This window comes from Ochotona princeps, chromosome 1, assembly GCF_030435755.1.
Source record: "Ochotona princeps isolate mOchPri1 chromosome 1, mOchPri1.hap1, whole genome shotgun sequence".
Lineage (NCBI taxonomy): Eukaryota > Metazoa > Chordata > Mammalia > Lagomorpha > Ochotonidae > Ochotona > Ochotona princeps.
The window spans coordinates 68,889,668-68,899,108 of NC_080832.1; the positions used below are offsets into that span (position 1 = coordinate 68,889,668).

Below are 9,441 nucleotides of genomic sequence, written 5' to 3' on the forward strand. Positions count from 1 at the left end.
AGAGCCAGAACTATGATCCTGGCTGGCTATCTCATGGTAAAAACATAAAAGCCATTAGAAACAGTGCCAAGGTAACTTCTATTTGTGATAAAATTGGGAACTCAGAAGGGTGGAATTGCTGCCTCCTTGCTGTTCTCAAGACCTAACTAGAAGTTCAGGAGTAGGACTGGTGCTTTGTCTTTCCAAAGACAGCTTCTGGGAAGAGGCAAGCTTTTAAAAAGACTTCCCCTTTTCTCATTCCAACAGGAATCAGACCCTAAGTACCTATTAGCCCATCTGTCAAAATATTTTGTTCTGGCAGTCTTGACAAACTAATATATGTCCCTCTCTCTTGAAAGAGGAGCAGGCTACTCAACTTTTCAGCAGAAGGCGAGGGAAGTACTCTAAGCAAGGTCTATGTACAGGTCTGTGTTGTACACTGTCACTGTCCCTGTGTTATGGTGCTCAGTGACACCTGAGGAGTGAATCCTCTGACACTGAGTACAGTGGCATAGCATTAAGAATTCCGGGACCTCTCCTGAGTTTCTAGCTTTACCATGAGAATAGCAAAGAGGCAGTGGTCCATTCTTCGGAGTTTCTAGTTTTATCATGAGAACAAAAAGAAGTTACCTATCCTACCCTTATGACAGCTTTTTTGTTTTATCCTGAGCAGGTTAGATAGGATTGCAATTCCTGCCTTACGACAGGTTTTTCTCCACCCACTGCACAGTGCAAAAAAGGAACCCACTTCAACTAGATTCTCAGGGCTTTCTCTCTTCTACCCCACTCGACTACCCCAGCAGGACATTTCTTACTTGAATCTATTCTGCTTTGCTCACCAGAAAAAAAAAAATAATAATACTTCCTGTCTACTCCATCTGTGACTTGCCCATCATTTAATACATCACAACATGGAAGCCCTTATGGCTACCTTGTCATCTCAAATACAAACATAGCGTCCACTGTAGGTGGGGGTAAGACATCAAGCTAAGGGATTGTTAACCACCTTCCTCTTTTTTAACATGACACATCAACACTCTCATTTTTAGGCTTTAGTTTTATTTTTTTAATCATTTTTATTTCTGATATTCCTTGTTTGAGAGCAGAGACAGCCGTTTCTCAAAAGGTCTGTTGTGTTAATTTGTATTCCCTTGAACTGCCATTGAATTCATAAGCTTTCAAAAAGAAACAAACAAAAAACCCAAGCAAAGCATAAGCTATTCTGAACCTGATTGTTATTCTTTAATCCCTTAGTTGAAATATTCATGTATACATTACACCTTAAGCCAAACACAGCCCATTATGATGGAGTCAGATTCGTTTGTGTTTGTTTCTTATCTAGAGTTCCTTTTAGGTGTCTGTGATTTACTGGAATCTTTATATTTTTTTTCATCTTGGCCCAAATTTTACTTTCTTGAGCATTAATGACCCTTTTCATAATTTTTAAAAGCATAACTTTCCACTAAAGACCAAATTAAGAGCAGCCAAGCAGTTAGTCCCTTAGTGAGATGGCACAGAGCCAGGGCTCAGGGCACACGGAGGTGACTAGGCTTGGAGCCCACCACCCCTTGATGTGAAAGTGGCAGTTCCGCACAAGAAGTGGTACCCAAGGCCACATTTACAGAAGAGGCCAATTACTGTAAAGTATGTTCAGTTTCGCTAAACATCTAGAAATTTGAGTGTGAACCAATTTAAAGCTATTAGCATATCATAGTCTCCTTAGTGTTTCAAATAGTCATAATATCCCAGTTGGAGAAGGAATTAGACTGAGGAATTATCCTTTTCCTCAATTAGCACATTGTGTGAATATTCTAATCAAGCAAAGCATTTTAAGTCAGCCTATAAATTTCTTCCACCTTTAGCTCATTTCAACAGTGGTAAGTTGGTATAGTGTGGCACTTCTTTTATTAACTTAAGAAAGGCTAACTTTAGAAAAGTTTGCTTTACTCAACATTTTCCTCAGAAGAGTAACACTGACACATTGTGTTTACATAAGGCATTTGTTTCCATAAACCATTCGAGTGGAGAGATGGACAAAGGCCTCTCTGGAACCAAGAACCTCCCAATTCTGACCCCTTCCAGCACTCCCCTTGGCCAGCATTTCCAGGAATGTAGAGTATCACCTTCCTTTCCATGACAGAGAAAGATTCCAGAATCAGGTCATTCCCCAGCAACATACAGAACCTTTCAGAAACCACCTCAGGTAATCAGTGAATAAAATCCCATTCATAACTCAGAGGAAGGACTCAATGACATGCCACAGCGGCCTCTCTCACTCCATAGGGTGTATGGTACTGCCAGTGCACAAAAGAGTTAACGTAGGTGAACTTTTCTATCATGATTGATATATGTTTATTTATATAAAATACTAGACAGTTACAGTTTCATTAGAAAAGCTGTGACTGGCATATTAAAATCATAATTTCACACTTTTATGAATTTATTTACACAACACTTATTAAAGTGTGCTAAAACAAGTTTAAAGATATGAAATAAAGATGATACAAGTGCTAAGCAGACAGGGAAAATATTGTAAACATAACCAATGGATGGTGGAAATTTTAGAGAGGCAACAGAAACATTTCTTCCCAAGGCATTATATAAGTCCTAAACAGGATAAACAAAAGTAGATTTTACTTAGGCATCTAATAGTGGAACCAAAGCACAGCAGATACAATATATTTAAAATAAATATTGGTGTGAGCATTGAGCTTTGATAACTGTGTCCCACAACAGAGGGCCTGAATTCAATGCTTAGCTCCAGCTCTTCATTTCAGCTTGCACCCTGGGAATTAGCGATGGTAAGTGCAGGCAACGGGGTTCCTATCACCCACATGACACACCTGGATAGAATTCTTGGCTCTTGTCTTTGACTTGACCAAATCACAGTCCACAACTTCTCTAGGCATTTGATAAGCAAAGAAGCAGATATGAGATTCTCTTCCCCTCCTCCTCTCTTAAATAATAAATAATTTTTTTAAATAAATAATTAGGAGATAGCATAGTGTATCTGTGACTCTTGTGTCCTATATGGGTACCAGTCTGATTCCTGGCTACTCTTCTTTCAACCCTGCTCTTGCTAATTTGCTTCCAAAAGCAGTAAAACATATTCTATTTATCGTTATTATTATTTACTTAAAAAAAGTATCAATAGCCTAGAAATCGATACTATACCACTGAGGACTTCCTAAAAACAGTAATAGAAGCCAGGGGATAAAAAGAGAGAGAAAATAATACAAAGTAGGAAAATATTGAACAACTCAGCATCCTAAGGCCAGCCAAACCATCATGGGAAAGTAATTAAAGTAGCATTTTCAGATTATGAAACTCAGCACAATTACCATTAACACACAGGTACAGAAAGGTTGCGTTGCAGAAAAGCAAGATGAGAAGCAAAGGGTGACAGTCAAGAAGGGACACTTAACTAAGCACTGGCTGTAGAAGATAACAATAGTGTCCAATTTATAGGTTTTAATAATCATGTGAGACTAAAATATAGGATGACAGACACTTGCATGCTATTATAGAGATCCTAAAAACTATTTTGAAAATCTTTGCACCATTTTAGAGGCACAGAACAGGGATTAATAATCTAACATGACTAATTCAAACAAGTGTTAAAAATAAGAGTAGGCATCAAGGGATTTAAGAGATAATACATACGCTTCCATTCAAGGAGTGACAGTGGAAGGAGATAAAGAAACCTCCACAATCCTATGGGAACCAGGAAGGGATAAATGAAGCCACTAAAAGAAGCTAAGCAGAATCTAAACCAAACCTTGACATTGTAGAGTGGCTATGTCCAAAAGCAGAGCGCTTATTTCAAAATGCAAATGCTTCTCTTTTCACACATAGCACACCCTGTTGGTTATCATTACTGTCCAAAACACTGTTGTGGAGACTGCCAGACTTGCACTTGCGGGGAATGATGAGGAAGTCCCTTCCACCCAGCCTGCTGTTGCAAGGCGCACCCATCACAAGGTTCTTATTATCCCAATTGGTGCTCAGTGTCAGAAGGCATCAGTTTGGAAGAGCATAACAACAACAAAGTCCCCAGAGAAGTAGTGCACATTCGTAAGCATACATGGATGCACGCCACAACCCCGGAACTCGTTACATAGTCTTCATCTCGATCCTGAGTGTGTACTGCACAGACCTCTGAAGTCAGATCCTCTTTCCACTATAATTTAGCTAAGTATTCTGTTACATATGTCTGCAGAAGGAATTTAATTTTTAAGAATTTAAAGTAATAGATCTCACCCTAAACGGAAATTGCAAGGTTGGAACCTCCCTGCATCCTAGTATCAACAAGCACCTAAAATGAATAAGATTTGTGTCCCTAAACCTAAAATATTCTGAAGCAATTATTTACTTAATATTTTGCTAAATTGCCTAGGATTGCAGTTTTGATTAGGGAAGCAAAAGTGAAGTCTGCAGGTGGCCTATAAAGCTAATTTTGAAGATAGCTCTGCACAGCTCATGCAGTGGTCTTGGAGACTATTAACATAGTGTTACACTCCACAGTGCCCCTGAGGTGCTCACCTGCCATAGAATTTAATTTATTTTATATCTCATCTAGTAGACTGAGGCCTATCCATTAGGTAAATATAATGTGGAAACATGGTCTTGTTTCTCTAAAGAAGACACCAGCAAAGAGGGGAGACTTTTTCTCACAGAATCTGTTGCTACTCCAGTTCGGTTCAAATTTGAGCAGTGCTGTGCTGTGACTTATGCTTCCTTAATGTACAGTTTGCAGGCTGGTTCTCATTACTGTAGGACTGTACATGCTACTTGGATATATGTAAGACAAACAAAAACACAACTTGCATCAAATAGACAATTTCTCTGATGACAGATTCACCAGGTGGACTTCAGATGTTATCTTACCACTGCGTGACATTCATATACTAAAAACAGTTTTAATCTGCGGATTCCACTTAGCTGTTTGTGGCATTCATGAAACTTAGTAAGGCAAATAACCCAAAGCTGATAATTTTGAGAGATGTTTTGTATTAGTGGTGACAGAGAAAAAAGCTTGAAGCAGTAGGAAACCTTTAAAAGTAAAAATAAGAAGCAAGTGAATCCAATATGACGTTACAATAGAGAGGAAATTGAATTCATCTGTACAAGATAAGGGTGGCCTCATTACTCTTAGGCATCCTGGCTGTGCCGTGACATCTGAGACAGATGAGGCCACCCCATCTCTGGAACATAAATTCAATATGCAAGGTACTGTTCTAATATATTCTCAAAATGTACAGAATATACTTAACAGATGGCAATTGGTTCATATTTTTATCTTCAGACGCTCATAACAAGAATGAACATAATTTTCAGCAAGGAAAACCTGGAATAAGTTTCATACAGATTCGTCTCCTCAACTCATTTGGCAAAATTAGAACAGTTTCTCAGAAGGAGGCAGTGGAAGCCAAAGGCATTATGATGCTTTTATAAGTCACCTTGGTAGACGTGAGCTCCTCACCATTAGAAAACAATCAAGTAAGTGTTATCCCTAAGCCCTGTAACCGAGAAGCCCCCAAACATGTGGGAAAAATCATCCAAAAATATGCAATCTCAATATAAGTTCACAGGCTCGTTTGGTAAGTTTAACCATTGTCCAACAAAGATTTTGAAGCTTCTTAAATTCTTCCCAGTCACCTCTTTCCTGATCCATTCCAAATTGGAAATCTAATTAACTAGAGACAAATACCAAAGCCTGTACACCCACATTTCCAATTTATTTCTTTTTCTCTTTATTTACTTGGAAGTCAGTATTATAAAAAGAAAGGAAGAAACATAGAATGAGAGAGCTATCTGCTGGTTAATTCCCTAGATACCCCCAGTGGCTAGGGCTAGACCAAGCTGATGCCAGGAGCCAGGAGTTTCTTCTGGGTCTCCCACATCAGTATCAGAGATCTAAAAGCTTGACCATTAGCAGGGAACTGGATTATAAAAGGGGAAGCCAGAAAATAAAGCAGTGCTCCTATGGAATTTTGGTGTTTCTTAGTGTTTATCCACCCCCGATTTCCAATACTCCCATCTTTTTTCCCCATCCTTTTGTGTAGTTATTCGAGCACCTGCTCCTGGTTTAAGCAGACTTTTCCATATCCAAATAATCGACACCAGCCAAATAATGGATTTCAGCTCAAGGCTATGCTGATTACTCAAAGATGAAGTCAACCTTCAAGCCTGCTTCCCAAGCAGACAATCTAGAAAATAACTAAAACAGAGGAGAAAAATCACCAGAGGGAAACAAAGCGAAATCAATTTAACAGCATGAAGCACTGCACTGTCCTTGGAATACTTTTGGAGAAGGGTTTGTACCATGGAGGAGGCTACAGGTCCAAATGATTATGAATCATCCAAAACACACAGAATAGTTTCTCTGTCTCCAAATGCTAATGTTTTCTTTTTTTCTAACTATAAAGGAAATCATTGAAAATGAAGGATCGTTCTCTCTGGGATAGCTGATGCAAGTAAAAGCTAGAGAAGCAGGGTGATTGGAAGCAGGCAAATTCAGAATAGAACGATGTCAGGATAGGTCCTGAAAGATGAGATGCCTAACTCTTGAGTCCTTATAATTAAAATCTCTAAGGAATAGTTTCTTCAAGGTATGGGCATAATTTTCGGAGTTACAGAAAGAGAGAGAAAATTTCCCAGCTGCTGATTCACTCTCCAAATGGTCCCACTGGCTAGTGCTTGACTAGGTCAAAGGCAGGAGGAGCCTGAGCTCCAACCATATCTCCCCCATGGGTGACTGGAATACAAGCACTTGAGCGTTTTTTTGTTTTTTGTTTTTTTTTCACTATTTTCCCAGGCACATAAGCAGGGAGCTGAATCAGTAGTGGAGTAGCTAGGACTCAAACCAGCGTACATACAGAATGTCAGCATTTTAGGCAGCAGCTTGCCTCACTATACCACACCAGTCCCTTACAGCTCCACCTTACTCTTACTCATCTTATAAATGAGAAATGGTTGATTGATATTTGTGATTATATCATATGCTGGGATTTTTTTGTTCGTCCACTCTTTATGATACGCAACAAGGGATAATGAGGAAATATAAAAACAAAATTTCTAAGCAATTTAAAGTTCATAAAATGCTTTCACTTGAGTGATCTCATATAACTCTTCCCAGGATCCCATACAGTGTTATATTATACTGGCTTCAAAGAAAAGGAACTTAAGGTTTTGAGAAGCACTGTAGCTTTCCAAAGTCTGCACAGCTAGTACACACGTTTTATTCAACTCAATGTTTTATTTCACATATTTTTGTTACTGCTGCTGCTTTTTTTTTAAAGATTTATTCAGTTTATTACAAAGTCAGATATACAGAGAGGAAGATGTCCGTCCGATGATTCACTCCCCAAGTGAGCCGCAACGGCCGGTGCACCCCGATCCGAAGCCGGGAACCAGGAACCTCTTCCGGGTCTCCCACGTGGGTGCAGGGTCCCAAAGCTTTGGGCTGTCCTCAACTGCTTTCCCAGGCCACTAGCAGGGAGCTGGACGGGAAGTGGAGCTCCTGGGATTAGAACCGGCTCCCATATGGAATCCCAGGGCATTCAAGGGGAGGACTTTAGCCGCTAGGCCACGCCACCGGGCCCTGTTACTGCTGCTTCTTTAAGGATGTGCAGAATTAGTAAAATTTGAGCTGACACTTGCATCCACTGGATTTTCTTTTCCATGGAAATAAAAACACAAAAGAAGAATAACAAAAATGATGTTCCTGGGAGAAGTGATAGTGTCTACAGCTATCCAGAAAACGTTCCAAAAGTGCCTTACAGAAATAAAGAAACACTGAGTCCCCATGAGCCTGGATTGCCAACATCTGAAAGAAGAAGACAGGGACAAAATATATATAGTTATTGTGCAAAAGAGGGATGGAGAAATATGGATACTTAGATATTCAAATTGTCAAGAAACTCTTTAAGGAAAGAGTGCAAATGTCAAAAACGTCAATGTGAAGCAAATATGCATATATATTACATATTTAGGTTTCCCAATGTTAGTATTCTTTTTAAAAATTTATTTATAATTATTTATGTAGCAAAAAGACTGAAAGATAATTTAACAGGCTCCCATCCACTGGCTCACTTTCCGGATGCCCAAAATGAACAGGATTGGGCTGAGCGAGGACAGAATCAGAGCAGGGAACTTAGTCCAGGGTTCCTATATGAGTGATGTGGTTCCAACTACTGGAACCATCACTTGCTGTGTCTGAGAGTCTACACTGGCAAGAGCTTAAGTCAGAAGCCCAAACTGTATAACGAATCCAAGTACTCTGATCAGGGCTTCCTAGCTGCTGATATCGTAATGAATAGAACAAGACCTGTATAAGCTCCACCAAGAGATAGTAATTTCTGAATTTTAAAAAAATTTGACTTTCCTTTCGGCTGCCAGCGGCGTCAAGATGGCAGTGCAGCTCTCTAAGAGGAAGTTCGTAGCCGATGGCGTCTTCAAAGCCGAGCTGAACGAGTTCCTGACCCGCGAGCTGGCTGAAGATGGCTACTCCGGAGTGGAGGTCCGAGTGACACCAACGAGGACAGAAATCATTACTTTAGCCACCAGGACGCAGAACGGGCTTGGCGAGAAGGGTCACAAATCTGGGAGTTGACCACGGTTGTGCAGAAGTGGTTTGGCTTCCCCGAGGGCAGCGTGGAGTTGTATGCAGAAAAGATGGCCACTAGAGGCCTGTGTGCCATTGCCCAGGCAGAATCCCTGCACTACAAACTCCTGGGAGGGCTTGCTGTGCGGAGGGCCTGCTATGGCGTGCTGCCGTTCATCATGGAGAGCGGAGCCAAGGGCTGTGAGGTCATGGTCTCTGGGAAGCTCCGAGGACAAAGGGCCAAGTCCATGAAGTTTGTGGATGGCCTGATGATCCACAGTGGGGACCCCGTGAACTACTATGTTGACACAGCCGTTCACCACGTGCTGCTCAGACAGGGTGTGCTGGGCATCAAAGTGAAGATCATGCTGCCCTGGGACCCAAGTGGCAGGATTGGTCCTAAGAAGCCCCTGCCTGACCACGTGAGCATTGTGGAACCCAAAGATGAGATCCTGCCCACCACCCCATCTCAGAGCAGAAGGGTGGGACGTCAGAGCCGCCTGCTATGCCTCAGCCAGTCCCCACAGCGTAACAGGGTCTCCTTGGCAACTCTATGGCGTTTGGATGATACGTTGTAAAGGATCTTTAATAAAATCTTGCACAAAGACAAAACCTGACTAGACCGCCACTCTTCAAGCCTGAGGAGGGTGTTGGTCTGTGGACATTATTTACCCTGTTGGACCCACTAATTGCCATTGTTTTATAAAGAATAGTTCATCTGTCAAGGTTTTGGGTTTTTCATTTTTAGCCAATGTTTGTATTTTTGAAGAGGTTGAATAGTTTATTGAGAACTTAAAAGGGGACGAGTTGGCTTGGGAATCTTGTAGGACTGATGTGCAAGAGACAGCCCTTCCTGA

General features: G+C 40.9%; 1 pseudogene; it reads left to right on the top strand.

Annotated features, from left to right (window-relative positions):
- The first annotated feature begins 8,361 nt into the window (after positions 1–8,361).
- Positions 8,362–9,226, top strand: LOC101533479 (small ribosomal subunit protein uS3-like; annotated as a pseudogene).
- The last annotated feature ends 215 nt before the right edge of the window (positions 9,227–9,441 follow it).